Source organism: Puma concolor, chromosome D2, assembly GCF_028749965.1.
Source record: "Puma concolor isolate L17-30 chromosome D2, mPumCon1.1.hap2, whole genome shotgun sequence".
In the NCBI taxonomy this organism is placed as follows: Eukaryota; Metazoa; Chordata; class Mammalia; order Carnivora; family Felidae; genus Puma; species Puma concolor.
In genome coordinates this window covers 6653833-6678943 of record NC_141677.1, presented here as the reverse complement: position 1 = coordinate 6678943, position 25111 = coordinate 6653833, and the positions used below count along the sequence as shown (strand labels likewise).

At 47.8% G+C, this 25111-nt stretch overlaps 1 protein-coding gene across 6 annotated transcripts in view; it reads left to right on the top strand.

Annotated features, from left to right (window-relative positions):
* SGMS1 (sphingomyelin synthase 1) overlaps window positions 1-25111 on the top strand; it is a 286818-nt gene that overhangs the window by 178804 nt on the left and 82903 nt on the right. Inside the window, exon 1 of one of the 6 annotated variants that reach the window (XM_086679506.1) lies at window positions 2225-3043. The exons of the other annotated variants lie outside the window; for them this stretch is intronic. The gene's annotated coding sequence lies outside the window, so the exon portion shown is untranslated. Of the gene's footprint in view, window positions 1-2224; window positions 3044-25111 lie in introns of those variants that run through there. 6 annotated transcript variants of the gene reach the window in all.

The following is a 25111-nucleotide window of genomic DNA, read 5'->3' as shown; positions in this document are numbered from 1 at the left end:
TCCTGCTGCTTCGAGGGAACAAGGAGACCAGTTGGGTTATTTGACTGAGGGTTTTCAAGGTGGAAGATGGCTGTTAGACAGTTGGAGGCCAGCTTTGGAACGACTGACACCGTGGCCTGGGCCCCGTGGGCTCATGGTCACTTTTTTTGAACTGTGCAATGATAGTCTGTACTTTGCATAATAATTTTAGGGAAAAAAGACCTCCTAGAAACAGTTATCCTTTTTCTACGGTGAGAACATTCCAACAGCATTGGCAACTGTGTCCTCATTCCCCAAGCATAAAGGTCACTGTAACCGTCTTTTAAGTGCCTTGAGTTATGGTTGCAGGTGAACATATTTTTAAGCTTTGCTTCCTAGACAGAGCACCCAGGCTATGAATTTTAAGTTTGACTGGATCCTAGGCAACAGAAGCAAACTTAATTGTCCCTCTCTTTCCTGTACGGCTACTTTCCCTTCCTCTTTCATGTACTTCACTGTATCTGTGTATGTCTACACACACGGACAATTGCATTTTCGAGACTGTAGGTGTTGTTGACGGAGTTGCTCGCATACCTGTAGGTTGTGTGTGTGTGTGTGTATCCTTCTGATATAAAAGAGCTATTCATGGTGTAACAGCCAACATATTATCAGTTTGGCCAGTATAACTGGTTATAATAGTTTTGTAAACAGAAAATCACTGTGCTTAAAAATACGTATTAATTTGCGTGACTGTTTGAGGAAAGTTGCCTATAAAGGAAATATTTTCCTTTTGATCTCTGCTATAAAACCAGGTTGTTTAATTGGTAGAGAGAGGGAAGGTTTATGACATGGTGGCATGCTGGACTTTCACATTTATCAGGTGCTGGCGATGATGCATTAGGAGCACAGAGGGAGGGACCTGGCCGCTGGAACAGCATTCAAGGGACACCCAGCCTTGGTGACCTGGCATAGGGGGATGAGTGCATGAGCTGGGAATGGGGGAAAACGGTACAGATATGTGAAGCCCACATAGGAGGCCCTCATCATACCTGTTGATACTGAATTCTCTGGAAAGGGGCAGGGCTCAGATGACTCCAGAATTTAACTTAAAGCATCCAGGATGATAAGATTACTTTTATGTGAGAGTCAACAGAGATTTTCAGCTTCATCATCTAGACTGGGCGAATGTATGCCTGTTACTAAGCATCAGTGTGAGGTCATAGGCTTACCTTGCACCTGCCCTTTTTGACCATAACGTTGGTCTGTCAGGTGGAGGAATTCTTAGAGACCTTAAGAGAGATGATGAAGCAGTTTGCTTAGGGCTGGCTTCCTGGTCACTCATGGGCAGAGCTGGGATTAGAGCTGCAGCTCTGGGTTCCTGGTGCCCTGTTCTTTCACTCTTGCATGCTGGTTTGCAGAAAATCCCAGTTTAGAAAGGGCCTTTTATCTCACTCTAGATCTCATCTTTGCTGATGAGTATTTTGAAGAAATTTTGGCCTATAGAATGACGGTTCTGAACAAATATGCGAAAGTTAAACTTAGGAGATCTTCTCCAAAGCCAAGAAGATTTACTTTGTAACTTAAAAAAAAATTCTTATTCTGTTAAAACTCTCTACTCCCACTAACCATCAACTCCTTTCTTTACTGGTCCACAGAACCTGGTGGTTCTGGAGGCTTCTGTGATTTGCCAATTCCCAGTTACCTAAAGTTTCCTTTAAGTATTTTTACTCCAGTAACCCAGATGGAATGAGTATTTGAAAATCATTCTTACTTTTTTAACAGTTGATTTACTGTGGCGTCAATGAAATCATTTCCATTTTAAGCCTTTTTTTTTTTTTTTTGGTAGTAAAGGTCCTATTGTATAACACCAAATCCAAGGATCCTAAATCAAAAGTTTCTTTAATTAAAAAAAAATGTTTATTTTGAGAGAGAGAGAGAACACGTGTGAGCAGGGGAGCAGGGGAGGGGCAGAGAGAGAGAGAGAGAGAGAGAGAGAGAGACAGAGAGAATCCCAAGCAGGCTCCAGTCAGCCCCACCTGGGACTCCATCCCACCAACCAAACCCTGAGATCATGACCTGAGCGGAGACTGAGCCACCCAGGCACTCCTCTTTTTTTTTTTTAATCACTCAAATAAGGGACTCAGACCATACAACACCAGAGTACTATTTCAGCTCTAAAAGTATTTGGATATTTTAACATTGAAAAGACTTTTTTTTTTTTAAGGCTACTTGGTCCATAGTTTTGGTGATTCTGACTCAGAGCTTAGAGGGACAAGACAGCACCGGTGAGTGCCTGCTGTATGTCCAGCACTGTGCCAAAAACGCTGTCCATGTATTATGACATGCGAGCTGTCCCACAAGCCGTGTCAGGTGGGTGTTTGGTCCCCCTTCTCTGCAGATAATTAACTTGCCCAAGGTCATTCGTGTCAGAGGTCAGGTCTGAATCTGCCGCGATCCCAGATCCCATGCTCATTACATCCAGAATCACCGCCTACCTCGAGAACTTTTCCCTGAAGGAGTGGAAATCAGCATACATCCACTGCTCAAGTATTTCATAACAAGATTAATTCTTGTTTGGAAAGAGTTTCTGAAGAGCCATCCACCATTTCCTTGAAGTTGTTAGAGGCTGAAGTTAGAAAATAAAAAAAAAGATTTTTTTTTTGTTTTTTTGTTTTAAAGGCTGTAAAACGGCCCTGAAGCCCGATATAAATCAAGAAAGGAAAGTTCCGCCTTAGCCGCCAGTGAACACGCTTATTGGTTAGGACTGCCCGGGCTGACTCATTTCTTTTTTGCTGTGTTAGACGGCCACACCCTGCATTCCAAAAACCCTCCGCCGCCCGGCCACGCCCGCGGCCTCCGCGCCGGAGCCTCGGGAGCGGCAGTCGGCGCGCCAGCTGCCCGCGCCCCGGAGCCCCGCGCGGGTGTCCGTGTCGGGGTCGGCGCGCGCCGGCCGGCCAGGCCGCGGGGCGAGGCGCAGGGCCCGGGGCGCCCCCCTCCGTCCCCCTCCCCGCCGGGGCCGCGCGCGCGCGCGCGCTCACTCGGCGCCCCAGGAACCGTCCCGAGACCGCCCCCGGGGACCGGAGACGTAAGCGTGCGCCTTCGGGGACGCGTGGCTCGGATCGGGTGCTGTGCGCGGTGCGCGCCGCGCTGGCGGAGACGGCGGGCCCGGGTGCGGGCGGGCCCGGGTGCGGGAGGCGGCGTGCGGGGACGCGCCGCACGTGCGCGGGGCCCGGCTCCGCTTGGGGGCGTCGCGGGTTCCCGGGGCAGCCTTTCGGGCGGGCGGGCTTGCGCGGACGGCCAGGTTCCTGGGTTTGGGGGAGTCCCCCCTCAAGGTCCAGCGCCCGTGCCTGCCGAACGTCCCCGGCGAGCTCCCGTGCTGGCGGGGAGCCGGGGCCAGGGCAGCACGTGCTCCGCGTGTTTACTCCACCGCCACGCGCCCTGAGCGTTGTGGCCAGCAAGTGCTCGCGTGACTGGTGCATAGAAGTCCCCGCGGAATGCCCGGCCTGGCGCCCCCGGCCCCGTGGGTGCTTGCTCTGCGCGGCGGCCAAGTCACACCGAAGTGACAGCCCGGAGACCTGAGGTCTCCGTCCAGTCCCCTCTCTACCCTGTTGCCTTCTCCCTTGAAACTGTACGTAGAAATAAAATCGTGGAACTTCCTTAAAAATCTTCCTGTGTCGAATACGAGTCCGCTAGTGCACCGAGATTTGTTTGTGTGCTGTACGTGAAGTACGTTTTTGCGAGGGGGTGGGGAGGTGTCGGGGACAGGAGAAGCCGAATCTCGTGATTATTGTGGTTGGCTGAGGACGCACACAGTGCCACAGACGTGTGTCGCCGTCAGGAACACGGACCGTCCGGGCAAGGCGGGCCGAGGGCGTCCTGGTAGCGGAGCGGGTGGCGGGAAGGTTGTAAACTGAACCACGAAGTTGCGAACGTGAATGGCGAAGCTCTGAGTGGTGCCCTTCTTCATTCACGGAGACAGAGATGACTGCAAGCCGACAGGCCCTGTGGCAGAACGGCTCTTTGCAGCTGACTTCGTAGCTCTGGGAAGGAAACCTCTCTAGAAAGAAATCCACATGTAGTAATTAAATTAATTGGGTGGAATTTTTAATTAGTTACACCTTGATCTCCGGGTAGCGCTGTGTCCAAGCTCACAGGCTTGTTGCTCTGTCGCTCTGACTTTAACTCATCAAGTGCCTCTGTGTGAGATGTGACAACACGGAATCCTGGTTCTTTTGAGGACCAGCCTGTGATATCGAAAGAAATGGCGTGAAGCGCCCTGGGGTAGTTGGAAAACTCCCCCCACGGGCGGTGACAAGGGGAAAATATTTTGGTAAATCTCTCCAGTGTCTAAACTCTAAAGGGATGAAATAAACTTAGATTTTTTTAAGTTTCCTTTTTCAAGTTTATTTATTTTGAGAGAGAGAGAGAGAGAATGTGGGGAAGGGGCAGAGAGAGAGAGAGAGAGAAGCCCCACTCAGGGCTTGAAGTCAGGAACCCTGAGATCAAGAGTTGGACACTTAGGGGCGCTTGGGTCACTCAGTCGGTTAAGCATCCGACTTTGGCTCAGGTCATGATCTCACAGTCCGTGGGTTCGAGCCCCGCGTTGGGCTCTGTGCTGACAGCTCGGAGCCTGGAGCCTGCTTTGGATTCTGTGTCTCCCTCCCTCTGACCCTCCCCGGTTCGTGCTCTGTCTCTCTCTGTCTCAAAAATAAACATCCAAAAAAAAAAAAAGAGTTCGACACTTAACGGACTGAGCCATCCAGGTGCTCTTAAATTCGATTTTGATTTGAGCTTTGCCTAATAATTGTGACAGGGCCGGGCATTTAAGGACCTGCTATTATCAGGCAGTGAGATGCTTTACGCCCATACCTCATTTAACGTTTACATTATTGCTGAGGGATAGAGGTATTGTTTGTTTTATAGTTGAAGAAGCAGCTTTGGCAAGGTTACATAATCTCCAGATTTCACAGCCGGTGAGCTGGGTTTACACTCGAAGGTGGCGTTTAAGATTTGGTCATTTTTCCATGTGAAATAATCCACAGGAGTTTCTTCATTCAGAGCAGATGTGTGTGTGTGTGTGTGTGTGTGTGTGTGTGTGTGTGTGTGTGTGTGTGTGTGTGTGAGATTTTAAACGCTCCTTGTTGCCCCCGTGCCAAAATGCCGAAGTTCAAGGAATAACGCATTTACTCTGGGAGCCCATGGTCTTCAAATATTAACTAAGCAAAGCCCTGTTCTCGATGAACCTGTTAGCGCATGTGACCACCTCATAGTTACTGATTTAGGGTGACTTTCTACTGTTTTTTTTTTTTTCTTTGAAGCCCTTTTCACTGTGGACTTGCAGATTCTTCCTGCTCCTTCCTCATTCACCCAAGGGCAAGGGCAGCTCAGGAGTTCTGTCGTTGTCGAATCAAGCCGCCTGGTCCGTGGACATTCAGTGGTGGCATTCTCTGCGTGTGAGCGTGCACCCGCAGTAGTTTCTCCGTGATGTGACACGTTTTTAAACTTGTTTTCAGCACACAGGTTAGCGTCGCACCTGTCTGTTAGGAACGGTGAGGTTGCGAACGTCACGCTCCGCGCGCTACGACTTTTCTTGTCAGGTGAAGGTGACGAAGTCTCCGTGTGTCTCACCAGGGGCGGCCGACAGCAGGAGGGTCCATCTGCTGGGTCGTCTCTTGGGATGTCCCGATGAAAGAGAACGAGGCCGTGAGCTGCAGTATCTATGCCAGAACCGGGTACCACTCACACCCCCACCTTGTCGTCGTCACCGTCTGTTGACACAGAACGCCCACCTGCCTTCCGCGGCAAGATGCCAATGCCGTAGCCTCCTCCCGAAACCTGTCTAAATCCTCGCCGCACTAAGTGACTTGAGTTCTGGAGGATGTTGAAAGCACATGCCGGTGTGATGATAACACCCCTGGGGGGTTATCTTGCGAAAATCATGGAGGGGAGGAAGTGTGCCGGGCAGCTTGGCTTTCAAAACTGGGGGTGGGGGGGATGGTCAGTTCTGGAAACTTGACACTCAGGGCTTACGTTGGCATCATCTAGCAGAACTATAAATGACAGTCTTGAAAAGACGGGTAGGGATCGATTTAGAAAGAGTGGCGACGTTCGGTATCCAGCGTCACTCCTTTCCATCTGACCCCATTTCCTTTTTGGTGGTGACCGGACAGGTATGTCAGCATTGCCGTAGGCGATGACAGGTCGGCCTCAGCCAGACAGTTCACAAAGTGCTCTGTGTTCTTTGCTCAAGGTGGGACAGATGTAGGTGGGACAAGTGGGTTTGTGTCTTGTCCCAAAGGGGGATGGTTGGGAGGGTGACGTCAGCCTCGCGCAAGGTGCCAGCAGTGTGGGGCCCTTGATAACAGTTGGAGGAAAGACCTCACGCACTGGCGGAGGTGGAGTATTTAGAACCAAGGAGGCGACGGTCCCTGAGTTCTCTGGAGCACTGGAGATGGTGGTAAAGAACGGGGACTCGGGGGCGCCTGGGGGGCTCAGTCCGTTGAGCGTCCGACTCTTGGTTTTGGCTCAGGTCATGATCTCAGAGTTCATGGGCTCAAGCCCGAGTTGGGCTCTGCGCTGACAACAAGGATCTTGCTTGGAATTCTCTCTCCCTTTCTCTCTGCCCCCCCCCCTTTCTTTCTCTCTCTCCCTCTCAAAATGAGTGGACAAACTTAAAAAACAAAAAACAGAGCGGGGACTCTGGCTTGACTTCGGGCAAGTTACTTGACTGTTCTGGGCCTCTCTCTTCATTCATAAAACGCGGTCAGTAATACCTACTTTATATGGTTGTCAAAGATGTCCAAGGATTAAATTAGATAATCCACGTGAAGTGCTTAAAAACCAAGCCTGATGTAAATTGTATGTGTGAGACGCTAGTCCTCTGTTGATCCTGCCTTTACCACTTTGGGCAAGGCTGTGTACGTTTCTCGGTCTGTGTTTCAGTGTGTGCCCAGAATGGGGTAATCCAGTTTGGCCACGGGTCTGGAAACTTTGAACAGAGGTTGAAGATGCTGGGGACACGTACCTTCGCGCAGAGGCTGAAAGATGGTCGTTGCGTCCTGTAAAGTGAAACACAGGGGGTCACGTTCTCAGTTGTGTATGTTTTATCCAGTCCAGCAGGTGTTTTCTCTTAAGGAGCTGTCGTCTGGTATCCTAGAAATCTCCATGAAACTAGAAGTTAGAAGCGCTCTTTCTTGGTATCAGTATGATCTAACTAACAGTGATGCGATCTGAGGCACTCAGCTGAACGCAGTGGTTTCCCGGGCTGGTGGGGAGGAGTGTGCTGTGCACGTTCAGTGCGCAGAAGCCCGGGACGCTGCTAGCGGCTGCCTGCGTGGGAGGAGCCCCTCGCCCAGGAATGAAAGGTCCAGTCCGCATGTCATCAGTGCTGAGGTTGAAAGCCCCTGCTTGTTCACTCTTCAGTATGTGTTTCTGAAATTTGAATCCTGATCTTTGCTCTAGCTCTGTCAGAGGGAGCGTTAAGAGTCTGTTTAGGAAAGGGCCTGGGAGAGTTCATGCGTTCTGGAATGTGCACACGTTTACAGCGTCTACACTTTATTAGCAGCCCAGCAAGATCTCATTTGCTCCGTTCCCCGGAGGAGTATTTTACAGGGGTTCAGGAGTCAGATAAGCCTGTGTTTGCATCTCGGCCGTACTGAATTAACCCACTGTGTGATTTGGGGCAAGTTTCTTTATCTGTGAAAACCCAGTCCCTGTCTCATGAGAGTCGCAGGAATAAACGAGGCCACGTACATAAATCTTGCAGTCCGGTTCATAGGCACAGTAGTAAGCCATTGTTTTGTTTTGTTGTTTTTTTAATTAACTTTTATTTATTGATTGGTTTTGGTGGTGGGATTAACCGAGGCTTGCTGACATGTGAGACTTGGAAAGAGGATGAATAGAGAAATTGGATTTCTAATAGCAGAAAGACAAGAAACAGAAAAGGGGTCCTGGTCAGGATTCAGGAGGCTGGAGTCTTAGGAAGTGTGAACTGTGACCTGTGGGGAAGGCCCGTGGCATGCACCAAGGGCAGAAACGCTCCAGAGCGGGCACAGCAAGAGCCCTGTTACCCGCCCCCCTCTCCAGACCTGTACTCACCCCCCCCACCCCCACCCCGCTGCTGGGACCAGCCCGGGGCCTTTCTGCCTCTGTGAGCTGTTCTACCGTAAAAATTTGTTTGGAGCGTTTGATCTTGGGCAGTTTAATTAACTCTGTTTTCTCATCCTACTCTTGATATTGTGGTCTCTTAATAGATTTCCTAGTGCCTTAAGGTACAGGCAGCACCCCCAGCCTCGTGTACACGCAAACGTGTGAACTCTGCAGCCTCAGTGACTTCCTATACCCGCTCAGCCTCCCCACGGAAGATGCAGCAAAGCTTTCACGTGACTGCTCTTCCTGTCACCGCATTGGTGTGGCAGTCGTGTTCTAGGAGTCCGGAGGCCATCCGTGAGTCAGGCAGCACATCCGTGAGATCAGTGGAAAGTTCGTGTATCTGACTTAAGAGGGATTTGGTGCATGTGTGATGAGGCGTGGGTGGAAAGATTGGCCAAGCCGCCCACGGTGCCTACAGCCCACCTGCTCTCTGCTTTGTAAAGGGAGAGAGTTTTGCAGCTCGGTTCGTCTTCCAGGATTGGCCGGAGAGACGCAGCAGTGAAAAGTTCCCTGGCTTAGCAAGAGGCTCTTACTCAGGTTGGAGGGTTGGAGTTAGTTAGTGGACTCTTTTTTTTTTCTTTTTAGTAATTTATTTTTTAATTTACATGCAAGTTAGTTAGCATATAGTGCAACAGTGATTTCAGGAGGAGATTCCTTGGTGCCCCTCCCCCATTTAGCCCATTTCCCCCCTCCCACCACCCCTCCCGTAACCCTCTGTTCTCCATATTTATGAGTCTCTCCTGTTTTGTCCCCCTCCCTGTTTTTATAGTATTTTTGTTTTCCTTCCCTTATGTTCATCTGTTTTGTCTCTTAAAGTCCTCATAGGAGTGAAGTCATATGATTTTTGTCTTTCTCTGGCTAATTTCGCGTAGCATAATACCCTCCAGTTCCATCCACGCAGTTGCAAATGGCAATATCTCATTCTTTCTGATTGCCGAGTAATACTCCATTGTATGATATACCACATCTTCTTTATCCATTCGCCCGTCGATGGACATTTGGGCTCTTTCCATACTTTGGCTATTGTCGATAGTACTGCCATAAACATGGGGGTGCATGTGTCTCTTTGAAACAGCACTCCTGCATCCCTTGGATAAAAACCTAGTAGTGCAATTGCTTGGTTGTAGGGTAGCTGTTAGTGGATTCTTAAAGAGATTTCGTTTTTGCGCTCAAGGTCCCTGCTGCCTTTGAACTGAATCGTTTGCATCCTACTGAACACGGGACTTGAGCCCTCGAGTGGAGTGAATGTCAGTACGCTCTCCCGGCAACTTGCCTGTCTCTAGGTTTGTGGAAGTCTTTCCTCTTGGAGCAGCGGAGAGACTTCACGCTGTTAGAGCAGGAACGGCCCGGGAGCAAAGCGCAGCAGCCACAGCCCAAGCGGCACGTGGAAGAGGAAGGACTTGGGGATCAAAACCCACTTCTGAGATATTTGCGTAATGCTCGTAGGCCGTCATGAGGCCACCCTTCAAACTTGCTTAACTCCCCTGATTAAACGGAAAGAGACGGTGACGTGCCAGACGCTCCTGGCCTCACGCTGCCTGAGGGTTGCTGGGTTGAGAGCAATAATGACGAAAACTCGGTGGTTCTACCAGAGAACCCTGAGCTGGGTACACAGAGTCGCAGACCTCTGTGCGGTCAGAAGGAAAGAGGTTGATCATCCAGAGGAGCTGAAAGGTTACTGATGGACGAAGGAGATGACAGACGACGTAGAGTCCTAGGTGGCGCCATGGCCACAATTCTTGAAGCCCGATTCGATGATTTCCCCACTTAGGGTTCTACCCCATCACTTTGCTTTCTCAGATGTGGGTGAGACTAGAAAATTCCCTGAGCTGCGACAGGCATGTTGAAAGGGCTCGAAGGCTGACTGTGTATTTGCTTCTGCCGGGTCGCGTGCCACACTGTTTGCTAGCGAGATCGCGGGTTCTGGACTTGTGCCGAGTCACTGGACGTGAAGATAGGTTTTTGCAGGTTGAAACAGAGTCCCGCTGAAAGGCCCAGACACATCTCGGACACAGAGGGAGCAGAGCGATTTAAAAATGTCAGAGTAGAACGGAACAGTGCACTTCCTGACCCGTGTCCGTGGGCTTGTATTCTTCACAGTTTAAGCTTGGTGTGTGATGAATTCTTCGATGTACTGATTTAAATAGGTCTCGTGGGTGTAGTCTTCCTCTCTGAAAAAACATCCGACCCCCCTCCCAGAAATTCCTAGAGCCTTCATTTCACTGGAATCGCCGGTTTCCACCAGCAGCGTGGTTGGTCTGTGGGTACCGGACGTGAGGGCCGGGTAGACCCCTTGCCCCTTCTTACTTGGGAGAGAAGACCAGATCCCGAAAGGGACCGAAAGACATGTGCGGGGTGAGCGGGTCCGTGGGGGATCCTGTCACTGTGCCGGGGCCGTCTGTGCGCCTTTGAGATCCGACCGTTAGGTTCCAGACCGCGCTTCACCTTGCCCTGGCCCCTGACCCCCGCAGAGCCCCCCCCCCCCCCCCCCACGGTGCGGTGTCAGCCACCCAGGAAGCCACAGAACGTAGCTCCATCCCATGCCCACCATGCTTTCTTGGGATTGCTCGTGGGGTTCCTCGTGAATTCTGCTTCGAGCAAACACACGGCCAGCAGATTCCAGCCTCCGGGCTACATGACGGTTTGTACTTCTCCCCACACGTGTTCAGCTGGCATTTTTATTTTAATGCCACCGTGAGTGCGGTTAGATGTGCCGTCTCCTGATCGTCTTGCTGATGAGCCGCAAGGCTAACGGGCCACCCCGGCAAGTCCTCTAGGGGACGGTACCCTGCAGACACGCTTGCTTCACGGCTGGCGCCCGTCTTCACCGTGAGCGTGCTCGTGTCTGGGACTGGTGAGGCAAGGGTGTGATGACCGTTGCAGTACCAGTCTCGTGTGTTTTTCGGTTTGTGTGCATGCTCCTGCTGCTGCTTCGAAAGTGTTGAGAAAAACGGAGTGTAGCTCAGTGCTTATTCATGCTGGAAATCCGGGGTTTGTCCTGTGAGTGACTCCCGTGAGCATGAGTAAAGCGAGCCGGGACACATCGTTGTAGTTACAACGTCATCTCACCCATTCCGGCTTTGCTAGGGAGCCTATCCTGTAATTGTCAGGAAATCGCACAGATTATCTAGCAGCCAGAGAAGCCCCCGGTTAGAGCAGTTCATAGCCAGAATGTCACTGGTTTTTTTCATTGTGTGTTTTTTAAAAATTTTTTATGACAGAGAGAGACAGAGCATAAGCAGGGGAGGGGCAGAGAGAGAGGGAGACACAGAATCCGAAGCAGGTTCCAGGCTCTGAGCTGTCAGCCCCGAGCCCGACGTGGGGCTCGAACCCACGAACTGAGATCATGACCTGAGCCAAAGTCAGATGCTTAACTGACCGGGCCGCAGGTGCCCCCACTGTGGTTTTTTATTGCTAAGATTCTTTTAAAGGTTTTAAATAAATACAAGGAAATAAAGTTTTAAATGAAAGAAGTCTGCGGTTACTTGGTTGTCAAGATGATATGTCTGTCTTTTGGGCATTTGGGGTTCTGGAAGCTGTGGTTCCTTTTAAAATCTATTCATACAAGACTGCTTTTTTAATACTTTGTTGACACTGTTAAGCTGGAAGTTTTCCTGCCGTCCACGTTGTTGACAGTAATAGATTTTTGCGAGGTTGAGCAGCCGTTGGAGGAAGACCTGTCTAGCAGGTCACCCGGGAGAGTCACCTTCTTACAGCCTTAGCATTCACTTCCAGGAGCGGAGTCCTCGGGAGGGTCAGGAGCCTGATGTTGTTTACTCTGACTGTGTCCGTCTGTGCCTCGGGTGGAGATGTGGAAATGAAATGTTTCCAACCCAGAAACCAGTCCTCACCAGCCAGCCCAGATCGGGGAGGTCGGGGGGCACAGTGTTCCACAGACTCCGGGGTGTTAGGATGGCCAGATGGCGTGTGGTGCAAAAACCACTGTGTCCCAGTGACCCTGCAGGGAGCCGACCAGCAGGTGGAAAACAGAGAGACATCTAATGCTCTCTGTGCGTGAAGAGCTACTCCCCTTCCCGGCCCTGGATTGAAGTCCAGGCCTGTCCTTAGCCCCCACCGTGTCCTCCCGACTTCTTCCTTCTCAGGCTGCCACCGTGTTCCGAGGAGCTTCCTTCTCTGAAACCGCCTGGACCACAGTCTCCAAACATGGCATGTCCGTGGTGGGGAGCAGGGAGGCTGGGAGTTGTTTTTAAACTGTGACTCGAGTCCGCTAGAGGGACTGATCCCTCTACAGAGCCTGTGTCTACACCCGCCCGTGCCCCACCGCAGTCCACAGAACGCCCTCGGCATAGCTCCTGCCCCACAGTGGGCGTGGCCGCGCGCATTCTGCTGCCCGGTCCCCTGGCCGCTGGCCACGTGCAGACTTCTACAGCACATAACGTGACCTTGCAGTGAAAATGCACTAAAATGAACAATCCGGTTTCTAACGCGCACCCGCTGCATTCAGGTGTTCAGTAGCCACGCGGACCTCGTTGGGGGCGGGGAGCAGATACAGAACATTTCCCTCCTCTTGTTCCGGGGAAGGTGAAGGTGGTGCGTGTGGCCTCAGGGAGAAGAGAGGCCGGACGGCACTGAATCCCTTGTCCAGGAATTCCTGTGTAAATCAAAACATTTCCAGGGCTTACTTTGCTCCTTTAAGCCAAATGAAGGTACGTCGCTGAAAATTTTAGGTTTGTGCACGTTTGAATTTGGCATTGTAGCAGAGCCTGGCAGGTTTGAGAGCAGCCCGGGCTGAACCTTGGGCAGGTGGGGCACGGCCGGTGCGGGTTGGCCCGGGCCCAAGGCAGGAGACTAGAAGCCGCTTGGATTCACCGCGCAGGCGAGGTTGGTGAGGTGTCTTGTACCCGGGCTGCGAGCCGGGCACGTGACCTGGGGGTCGGCCGCAGCTGGAAGTCACGCGGCTCGGGCTGCGGAAACGAATGGGGGGCCCGGGTACTGACCCTCAAGGGGCAGCCGGGCCGAAGCCACAGAGGGGGGTCCAGATGGGTCCGCGGCGAGGCACGTGCCGACCCTTCCGCCGGGGCCTCCGTTGCGCGGGGCAGGCCCTTCGCTGGGGTAGAGCCAGCCGCCAGGGACGGGAAGGGCCCACGCCTGGCAGCCCGCTGTGTGTTGAGCCGAGTACCTCTCGAGCGGGGTGCAGGGTGCTGGGGGCAGGGTGAGCCCCTTCAGACACGCGGCGTCCAGCAAGTCGCTTTCACTGCGTCCCTCCAGCGGGACTCCCATCCCCCTAGGGGCGGGGGCTGTGGCGCAGACCCTGCGGCAGAGCGGGCGCAGTTTTAGGTTCTTAAATTGGTTGAAAACTTGCTGAAGTGCGTTGTTTGCAAGGTGTTTGGGTTTTTTTTTCTTAATCAAAGTTGGTATTTTAATTCCAGCGAGTTAACCTACGGTGTAACACTAGCCTCAGGAGTTCAAGGTAGTGATTCCGCACCTCCGAACGTCACCCCGCGGTCATCACGACAAGCACACGCCTTCGTCCCCAGTCACCTGTTATCCCATCCCCCACCCGCCTCCCCTCCGGCGACCATCAGTGTGTTCTCTGTAGCGAAGAGTGCATTTCTTGGTTTCACTTTCTTTCCTTTTGCTTGTTTCCATTTGTTAAATTTTCCCTGTGAGTGAAATCATATGGTATTTGTTCTCAGACATGTTACTTAGCATTAGTCTCTCTGGTTCTATCCACGTGGTTGCAACTGGCAAGGTTTCATTCTGTTTTATGTCTGATACTCCATTCTATGTATTCTCTGGTGTGTATGTATATATATGTCTGTAAATATACGTATACACACCACACCTTCTTTATTCATTCGTCAGTCGACAGACATTTGGGCTGCTTCCATAATTTGGCTGTTATTGATAATGCTGCGATAAACCTAAGGATGCATGTACCACTTAGTTCATTTTTTTTTTTTTTTTAATTTGGATAAATACCTAGGAGTGCATTTGCTGGACGTAGGGTAGCTCCGTTTTAAACTTTGTGAGGAACCTCCATACTGTTCTCCACGGTGGCTGCACCAGTCTGCGTTCCCACCAACAGGGCACGACGGTCCCCTTTTCTCCGTATCCTTGCCAACACCCGTTGTTTCTTGCCTTGCTGATTTTAGCCATTCTGACAGGTGTGAGGTGATATCTTGTGGTTTTGATTTGCATTTCCCTGATGCTAAGGGGTGTTTAAGCAGCTTTTCATGTGTCTATTAGCCGTTCATGTGTCTTCTTTGGAAAAATGTCACTTCATGTCTTCTGACCATTTTTTTCACGGATTATCCATTTTTTGGGTGTTCAGTTTGTATGTTCTTGATGTATTTTGGATAATGACCCTTTATTGCATATCATCTGAAAAATATCTTCTCCTATTCAGTAGGTAGCCATCAGCCTTTTAGTTTTGTTGATTGTTTCCCTCGCTGTGAAGAAATTTTGTATTTTGATGGAATCCCAGTAGTTCATTCTTGCTTTTGTTTCCCTTGCCTCAGGAAACATCTGGAAAGAGCTATTAACGGCCGATGTCACAGAGATTACTGCCTATACTTTCTTCATGGACTTTTATGATTGCAGGTCTCACATTGAGGTCTTTAATCTATTTTGAATTTTGTGTGGGGGGGTGTTTGCTGTAAGAAAGTGGCCCAGTGTTACTCTTTTGCGTGTAGCTGTCCAGTTTTCCCAGCACCATCTGTGAAGAGACTGTCTTTTTCCCCTTGGGTATTCTTTCCTGCTTTGTTGAAGATAAATGGACCATATAATTGTGGGCTCATTTCTGGGTTTTTCTGTTGTGTTGTGTTGTTCTGTTGATCTGTGTGTCTGTTTTTTGTGCCAGTACCATACTGTTCTGATCACTACAGCTTTGTTATTTAACTTGAAATCTGGAATTACAGTAGCTGCAGCTTTGCTTTTCATTTTCAAGATTGCTTTGGCCATTCGGTGTCTTTTGTGGCTCCACATTTTAGGATTGTTTGTCCTAGCTCTGTAAAAAATGCTGTTGGTAGTTTGATAGGGATTGCATTCAATCTGTAGATTACTTTGGGTGTATAGACATTTTAGCAGAATTTCTTCTTCCAGTCAGTGAGCGTGGAATGTCTCTCCATATCTTTGTGTTATCTTCAGTTTCTTTCATCAGTGTTTTATAGTTTTCAGAGTACAGGTCTTTTATCTCTTTGGTTACGTTTATTCCTAGATAATCTCATTATCTTTGGTGAAATTATAAATGGGACTGTTTCCTTAATTTCTCTTTCCGCAGCTCCGTTATTGGTGAATAGAAGTGCAACACGTTTCTGTACGTTGATTTGGTATCTTGCGACTTTACTGAAATGGTTCGATTAGTTCTAGCGGTTTTCTGGTGGAGTTGTTCAGGTTTTCTATATATAGTATGTCACCTTCAGATAGTGAAAGGTTTACTTCTTCCTTACTAATTTGGATGCATTTTTGCTGTCTGTTGTGGCTAGGACTTCTAGGACTGTGTTGAATAAAAGTGATGAGAGTGGAGACCCCTGTCTTGTTCCTGATCTCAGATTTTCCCCATTTCGGATGATGTTAGCAGTGGGTTTTTCATACATGGCCCCTATTTTGTTGAGGTGTATTTCCTCTAGACCTACTTTGTTGAGGGTTTTTATCATGAATGGATGTTGTACTATGTCAGATGCTTTTTCTGCCTCTATTGAAAGGATCATATGGTTCTTCTCTTTTCTCTTATTGATGTGATGGTCATGTTGCTTGATTTGTGAATATTGAACCACCCTGGCTGTCCCAGAATACATCCCACTTGATTGTGGTGAATGATGTTTTTAAAGTATTGTTAGATTCAGTTTGCTAGTATTTTCCTGAAAATGTTTGCATCTATGCCCGTCAGAGATAGTGGCCTATAGTTTTCTTTTTCTGTGGTGTCTTTATCTGGTGTTGGTAGTAGGGTAATGCTGGCCTCACAGAATAAATTTGGAAGTTTTCCTTTTCCAATATTTTGGGACAGTTTGAAAATAATAGGTATTATCTCTTTTTAAAATTCGTCTGTGAAGCCATCTGGTCCCGGACTTTTGTTTGTTGAGAGTTTATTGATTACTGACTCAATTTCATTGCTGGCAATTAGTGTGTCCAAATTTTCTTTCTTTCTTTCTTTCTTTCTTTCTTTCTTTCTTTCTTTCTTTCTTTCTTTCTTTCTTTCTTTCCTTCCTTCCTTCCTTCCTTCCTTCCTTCCTTCTTTCTTTTTTTTAAATTTTTTAATGTTTACTTTTGAAGGAGAGAGAGAGAGTGCGCACACAAGCGGGGTAGGGTTAGAGAAAGAGATGGAGACACAGAATCTGAAGCAGGTTGCAGGCTCCAGGCTGTCAGCCCAAAGCCCGACGCAGTGCTTGAACTCACGAGCTGTGAGATCATACCCGGAGCCAAAGTTGTACGCTTTAGCAACTGAGCCACCCAGGCGCCCCAGATTTTCTCATTCTTCCTGTTGCAGTTTTGATAATTTATATGTTTCTAGGAATTTATCCATTTCTTCCAGGTTGTCCAATTTGTTGGCATATAGTTTTTCGTAATAATCTCTTATAAATGTTTGTATTTCTGTGGTGTTGGTTGTTACTTTCCTTTCTCATTTGTGATTTTATTTATTTGGGCCTTTTCTCTTTTCTTTTTAGTAAGTCTTGCTGGAGACTTATCAGTTTTATCAATTTTTTCAAAGAACCAGTTCCTGGTTTCATTGATCTGTTCTATTATTTTTATTTATTTTTTTAGTTTGTATGTCATTTATTTCTGCTCTGATCTTTATTATCTCCTTCTTTCTGCTGGCTTTAGGCTTTGTTTGTTGTTCTTTTTCTGCCCTTTTCAGTGTAAGATTTTTCTTGCTTCTTGAAGTAGGCCTGTATTGGTAAATTCTTCTCTCTCAGAACTGCCTTTGCTGCATCCCAAAGGTTTTGAACCATTGTGTTTTCATTTTTATTTGTTTCGATGGATTTAAAAAAATTTATTTTCTGGTTGACTCATTCATTGTCTAGTAGCATATTATTTAACGTCCCATGTGTCTGTGGTCCTTCCAGATTTTTTCCTGTGGTTGACTTCAAGTTTCATAGCATTGTGGTCAGAAAAGGTACATGGTATGACTTCGGTTTTCTTGAATTTGTTGAGGCCTGTTTTTTGGCTTAATATGTGCTCTGTTCTGGAAAATGTTCCGTGTGCACTTGAAAAGAATGTGTATTCTGCTGTTGTAGGATGGAATGTTCTGAATATGTCTGTTAAACTCATCCGGTCCAATGTGTCATTCAAAGCCATTGCTTCCTTGTTGATTTTGTGTTGAGACGACCCGTCCATCTGTTAAGTGGGGTGTTAAGTTCCCCTACTAATGTTGTATTACTATCGATTATTTCCTTTGTGTTTGTTATCAATTGTTTTATATGTTTGGATGCTCCTATATTGGGTGCATAAATATTTACAGTAGTTATATTGTCTTGTTGGATTGTCCCCTTTGTTATTATATAGTGTCCTTCTTTGTCTCCTGTTACAGACTTTGTATTAAAGTCTAGTTTGTCCGATGTTGCTACTTTGACTTTTATTTGGCGATCATTTGTATGATGAATGTTTCTCCATGTCTTCGCTCTTAATCTGCAGATGTCTTTCAGGCTGAAATGATTCTCTTGTAGATAGCATAGAGGTGGGTCTTGTTTTCTACCCATTCATTCACCCTGTGTGTTTTGATTAGAGTGTTTAGACCATTTACATTTACAGTTATTATTGATAGACTTGTATCTATTGCCATTTTATTACCTGTTTTGTGGTTGTTTCTGGAGATAGTCTCTGATCCTTTCTTATCTTTATTTCATGGTTTGCTGGTTTTCTTTAGTGATATATTTTGATTCCTTTTTCTTTATTCATTGCATATTTATTAGTAGTTTCTAAGTTGTAGTTACCGTTAAATTTGTATATAACGTCTTCTGCATATAGCAGTCTGTATCAAGTTGATGGTCGTGTAAGTTTGAACCCATTCTTTATTTCTGCCCTTCGCATGTTTTAGGTGTTTGTTGTCATATTTAACATCCTTTTATTTTGTGAGTTCCTTGACTGATTTTTTTTTTATAGAAACATTAATTTGTACTACTTTTGTGTTTCCTACCTTCACGTTCTCATTTATGTTCTTTCCTTTCCATTCACAGAGTCCCCTTTACTAGTTTGTGCAGGACTAGTTTGTGGTCATGAACTCCTTTAATTTTTGTTTGGGAACCTCTTTGTCTTTCTATTCTGAATGACTGCCTTGCTGGATAGAGTATTCTTGGCTGTAGATTTTTCTCAGCACTTTGAATATATCGTGCCAGTCCCTTCTGGCTTGCCAAGTTTCTGTGGAGAAATCTGCACCTAGTCTTACAGGTTTTCTCTTGTAAGTTAAGAACACGCTTTGCCTTGCTGCTTTTTTTGTTTGTTTGTTTGTTTGTTTGTTTTTCATTTATCACTGTATTTTGCAGATTTATTTACAATATGTCTTGGTGTTGGCCTGCTTTTATTAATTTTTATGGGTGTTCTCTGTTACTCCAGGATCTGAATGTCTGTTTCCTTTCTCTGGTTAGGGAAGCTTTCTGCTGTTATGTCTTCATGTAAGTTTTCTGCCCCCTTTTCTTTCTCTTCTTCTTCTGGGATCCCTGTAATATAAATGCTACTATGTTTGATGAAGTCACTGAGTTCACTAAGTCTATTCTCGTGTTGTTTAATTCTTCTCTCACTCTGCTGTTCGTCTTCATTATTTTCCATAATTCTGTGTTCTGTGTCATTTATTAGTTCCTTTGGTTCCTCCATCCTCGTGTTCATTGCATCACGCCTGTTTGCAGTCTCCTTTATTGCACTCTTTGTCTCTGATTGATTCTTTTTTAACTCTTCTATCTCTGTGGTAAGGATCTCCCTGATGTCTTCTATTCTTCTCTCAAGTCCAGTGAGTATCCTTATGATTGTTGCTTTAAATTCTCCATCAGGCATGTTACTTGTGTGTTTCTCCTAGATCTCTGGCTGTGGCTTCACCTTGTTTTTTCATTGGGGATACATTCCTCCATCTTTGCATTTTGTCTAAGTCTCTGCCTTCTTCTCTGTGTTAGAAAAGCCAGTTATGTCTCCTGCTCCTGAAAGTAATGACCTTATGAAGAAAAGGTCATGTAGTGCCCAGAGCCAGTGCTTCAGGGAGTGTCTCCAGTGTGTTGCTGCCTCTGCTCTGCTGTTGTGTTTTGGCTGCTCTACCTTCAGACCATTGGTCTGCAGAGGCTCTCCTTGTCTGCTGTGGGCAGTGCTTGGGCCCTAGCCTGAATGTGGAGAGTTTTAACTAGGTGTGTTCTGGTCTGCTTGTGAAATGAGATCTGGTGCCACCTCCACCAGAACTGAGGCCCTGCAGAGCTCTCTGGTTGGGGGACATGTTGTGGGCAGCGGTTTGTGCTGTTCTTCTGTGGAAAGGTGCCTGCTGTGCTGGGACAGAGGCAAGCATGACTGAGAGGGGCAGTCCTGCCAGAGTACAGGGTGTGGGACTTGGTGTAAGCAGGTCAGCCAGCCAGTGTCAGCACCCTGCTGCTTCCCTCTGGTGGCTCTGTGCTTATGCTGAGGGGTGGAGGAGGGAAATGGCCTTAGCCAGCTTCTTTGTTCCTGGAGAGGTATCTCCCTGGAGGCTGCCTCTCAGGGATGTGCTCTGAGATCAAATAGTTGGCCCCAGGCATTCTTCAGATGTTGTTTCCACACCCACACTGTCTGCCCCCAGGTTGTTTTCCTGCCTTCTCTCCAGAAGCAGCACAGTGCCCTCCAGGCTCTATCCCAGCCAAGCCTGCTGGCTTTAAGCCCCGCTTGTTGCTAGAAGTCAAAAATTCAGCCCCTCTCGTTTTCCAAGCCAATGGCTTTGGGGAAAAGTTCTTCTTGTGCCTTCCAGGTGTGCTCCTTTCTTGCCTTCTCCGACCATGGCTCGCTCCTCTCCACAGCACCCAAGATCCGTGTTTTCCCTCAACCGCACCTCCATACTTCCTGCCTTCTTTGATGTGGCCTCTTATCCAGCTTTGGTTATGGAGTTTTGTTCTGCCGATCTTCAGGTCGGTTTTTGGGATATTTAGGATGATTTGATAATTATCTACGTAGTATTTGTGGGATGAGAGGAGCCTAGGGTCCTCCTACTCTGGGGCTGTATTCCCCCTCAGTGTCAGACTTTTCATGTTGTTTTTAAATAATAGGTTTGTGGTCACCAAATTACAAAGATAAAGAAGGCAGTCCTGTCCAATTGGGTAGGGAAGATAAAGAATCTAGGAAGCCCCTATCCCGGAGCCAGAAAGATGAGCGGGAGGTCAGAGGGCCTGTAGCTGAGGATTCAGGGAAGGGGGTCTTCTGGGTGAGTTCACTAGGGCTCGATAAATAACCATTTACACCTGGCCAGTTCTCAGGACCTCTCTCTTCTCGGGGTCCCTGTGGTTTGTCATTTTGGCCAAAACAAGGGAGAAGGAGAAGGCACTGAAAAGAACATCCATCTGAAAATACTATATCTTGACTATACAGATATCAAAAATAAATTGATTCCCAGTGTGCCGTCAGCTCTGGATCATGGACATTTTGCTCCTGGTATTTCTTCAATTTACTGTAACCTCATAGACATTTTTAAATATTTTTTTTTTAATTTTTTTTTTCAACGTTTATTCATTTTTGGGACAGAGAGAGACAGAGCATGAACGGGGGAGGGGCAGAGAGAGAGGGAGACACAGAATCGGAAACAGGCTCCAGGCTCTGAGCCATCAGCCCAGAGCCTGACGCGGGGCTCGAACCCACGGACCACGAGATCGTGACCTGGCTGAAGTCGGACGCTTAACCGACTGCGCCACCCAGGCGCCCCCTCATAGACATTTTTAAATTCAGTTTCCTTTTTATGTTTTCTACCCAGAGCCCACCACTCTCCTTGCTCATATGATGACTTATGATAACTGTAAATTTGCACCCAGCAGACAGTGGGCATTCAGTAAATCCATGCTCGCCAAGTAAATGAGCAAATGTTGAGCAGGCATAATTTAAGGCCTTCAGCTGCTTTTCACCGCATGAAATCTTTGCAGAGATCTCTAATTTAAACCTGTGCGTTTTAGGGGCGCCTGGGTGGCTCAGTCGGTTAAGCGTCCGACTTCAGCTCAGGTCACGATCTCACAGTCCGTGAGTTCGAGCCCCGCGTCGGGCTCTGTGCTGACAGCTCGGAGCCTGGAGCCTGCTTCAGATTCTGTGTCTCCCTCTCTCTCTGCTCCTCCCCTGCTCATGCTCTGTCTCTCTCTGTCTCAAAAATAAATAAAAACATTAAAAATAAATAAATAAACCTGTGCGTTTTGTTCTCTGTGTTGTGTCGTGGGATGGTTTACATTTACTGAGGGGTGATCACTGTGGTCAGGCCTTCTCTGTGCTTCTGAGGCTGGCACTGCTGTTCTCAGTCACTTCCATGAAGTGGCCACACAGCAAAGAAGAGGATGACCTGGTCTTTGCTCCAGAGGGGCTCGCTAGGGGTCCCCTGTGCTAGGGGTCCATTTCAGTGGAATGAACCCCGTCTTCACGCACCTCTGCCCAGGGCCTCAGGGTAGGGAGGACTTGCTGGGGAAGGGGCAAGGGGGAGGCCACAGGCGTCATCCCAGGCCCGGCTCAGCGGCCCGTGTGAGGTCCCAGGCGGGCCTGCCATGCTCTGTCGCTCAGGGGTCACTCCAGGAGACTGGGATGCAGATGGGAATTTCGTACCAAAACCGTTTTAATACACTTGCAAAATCATGGCACTTCTTCCTTTCTGCCTTTTGGCTGTGACTGTTACTTAGAATTTTATTGTGAAAGTAGCTTATTGTGAAAAGTAAGGGAAACGTACATGAAGTTTTGTTTCTATCTTTATTTTTTTCCCCGCTTTGTTTGTTTTCTGAATATCTAATCTTTCTTGATCCCTGGAGCACGGAGGAGTCAGCAGGTCTGGGTCCCGGCTCCCTGTGCGTCAGGGCGCCAGGTGGGGGAAGCCATGGCGTGTTAAGTCCGATAAAGTGTGCCGGCTGCCAGGTTCATGCCGTGCCTGTGCTGGCTTCACTGAGTCCTCAGGACTCGACACTGTGGCCCGTCATTGTCCGTAGCTGTGAGAGGTGAGCACCCTGGGGATCGGAGAGCTGCGCCGATGTGTGGCCGTGCAGCTGGGCGCAGACCTGGAGAAATGCAGATTCTTGCTCTTTCTTTCACTTGGAAAGTTTGCCAGGGGACCTACGGCAGAAATGCTGGCGGGCGAAGGGTGTGTGTCGGGCCGCCTCTTCTGGGAGCGGAAGCCAGGCAACCACTTGAACGGGGATGGAGTTAGAGCAGGCTCTGGGTCAAGTGTTGTTAAGGATAGTAGATACAATGGGCGGAACAGTGATAGGGATGAAGGGCACTGACCGGTGAGCACAGAATAACGTGGAGAATCGGTGAGTCCCTGGGTGGTACCCCCGGAACGGGTGCCACACTGGGTTAATGGTACTGCGGTGAAAAAGTAAAATAAAATTGAAAAAAGAAAACACGGGGAAAAATGAAAACTGTTGTCACAATAAGAACTGTGGGAGGTTAGCCATTATTTGCCATCAGCAACTAAACTGAAACGTTAGAAAAGAAAAGAAAAGAAAAGAAAAGAAAAGAAAAGAAAAGAAAAGAAAAGAAAAGAAAAGAAAACTTCAGAACAACCACCAAATGGAGAAGCAGGCCAATGATATAAACACATATACATACACATTATAAAAAAAAAAAAAAACAACAGAATTATCAGCTACGATGAGGGGTTGGAGCCGTGATGGATTAGCTAATAAAAAAGTAAGCAGACCTGTGTAGGACATAGAAATAATGGGTCCTGGGGGGGGAAGGAAGAGGCTGTACCTTACAGCCCAGTGAGAGCTGGTGCACATCGGGACCTAGACGTTGGAGGGGACGTAGCTGGGGTGCGTGGTCTGGTGTAGAGTGGCTGCGGGCCGGGTGTCTAACTGCAGACGCCTCGCTGTGACACTGTCACAGGCAGCTGCCGCCCCGGAGCCAGGAGCCGGCCTTCTGTACCGCGGTGTCTTTCCAGAAACTTCCTTGTGCTGACAAAACCAGCCGGCAAGTGAAACCCGTGTTTAAGGGACCCAGATGCATTTTTGCAGATCAGGCAATCAAGGGTGAATTTGTAGCCAAGAGGCACTAAATTGATAAACTGGCACAGAGAGGAAAGAGCCCACCCTTTTTCTCAGAACCTGTATGTTTCTTTTATTCAACCAGACGGTTGCTCGTGATACATACACGTTTGGGTGGTTTCATATCCCGCCCCCACCCCCCGCCATGGTACTTCACCATATTCCTCAGACTTTTAACACTGAGTGGTTTGCTTACCTGTGTTGTGTCTCTGACTTACCACTAGGGGACTGTTGAGGATTAAGCTTTTTACACTTTCTTTTTTGTTGTTTGCCCCTCGGATAAATAACATGATTGATAAGGAGCTAGCGCCCCATTTATGAAGTGCCTTCCAGCCAGACGGCACCCAGGCTTTACTGTTTGGTACCACCTAGAATTGTAATTGCGTGTAATTCAGTTTGGGATTTTATCTCTTGGGCTTTATAACCATTTGTCAGATACTTCCCTAATGCCTTACAGGGCTGGCGTTTTCTCTGTGCGTGGTGGGCTTTTTAGTTAGTTACCACTGCATTTCTGTACCGCTTCCTTGTGAATATGGAAGAATGGTTCTTCCAGAAGAGCTCCTTAAAGACTTTCCCTCAAGACGGTTTGCTGCAAAACACAGGTTTGCGCTGCGGGATTCGTTTGTGACTTGGTGCCCCCTGGCTCCATGCAGTGTGTAATTTATCATTTGTTTAAAACGTGAGAGAGGGAGAAATTCTCAGCCTTGACCTTGGACCCAGTTGATATGGAGCCATCGGCCCTGCCTTCTTTGTCTGTTTCACTTTGTATTTCATTCTGTTTTTCTCCCTCAGAACTCTCCGAAAAAGCCTTTAACTCATTAAGTATGTTTTGCGAGGTTCAGATGTTAAGGCCTATAGACACTCTCCATTTTCTGGGCTTTTTAAAGGTAGGTTTTGTTAAAACACAGAGTGCTGAGAGAGAAGATAATTAATTGCTTGTGATCTTACATTTAGGTAACATCTGATGTTGAAGATAAAGAAAAAGAGAGCATATATGCAGTTAACGTACAAATGGTATCAAAAGGCACAGAAAAAGAGGTAAAAGCCTCACTTCAAATATAACTGTTACTACATTTCTCGTGATTTCTTCCAGAAAAAAAAAATGTTTTTAGCCCATGTCGGCATCTATCTGGCTCTCTGCCTTTTACGTTGTTTAACAAAGGTATTAAATATATATACTTAAATATATTTTTCTGCAGCCTTTTTCAGTATACTTTTCCTGTTACATCTTTCTTTTCTTTCCCTTTTTATTTATTTTGAGAGAGCGTTGCGTGCGTGAGTAGGGGAGGGAGAGAGAGAACCTTAGGCAGACTCCACGCTCAGTGCGGAGCCGGATTCGGGGCTCAACGTCACGACCCCAGTATGATGACCTGAGCTGAAATCAAGAGTCAGACCCCAACCCACGGAGCCACCCAGGTGCCCCTCCTATTACATTTTTAGAGATCTTTTCTGTGGACACACAAATCTCACTTCTTCACTTTGCCATGATTTGTACATAATTTCATGGCACAGCTGTGTATTAATTGATGTCACCGGTGCCTTATCTCTGGCTGTCTTTAGTAACTGCCAGGTATTTGCGAGGAGGTGTTGCGGTTAGCTATCGGGGTTATCACAGTCTGCCTTTTTGTAAATAAACATCTTGCGGAGGTATCTGTAGGTTAAATCCTTAATAAATTGCTAGGTCAGATGATAAACGCATTATACACTTTGACAGACATTACCAGATTGCTCTCTGGAGAGGTTACGCACATTCATTTCCCTTGGCCGAGGCTTTCCGTGGCCCCAGAGGCGCGGTCGGGACCAGGCTTTAGCATTTTTGCCCATCTGGGGAGTTGCCTGTTCCTGTGAGTAGCTTTGTGCTTTCTTCCTTCTCC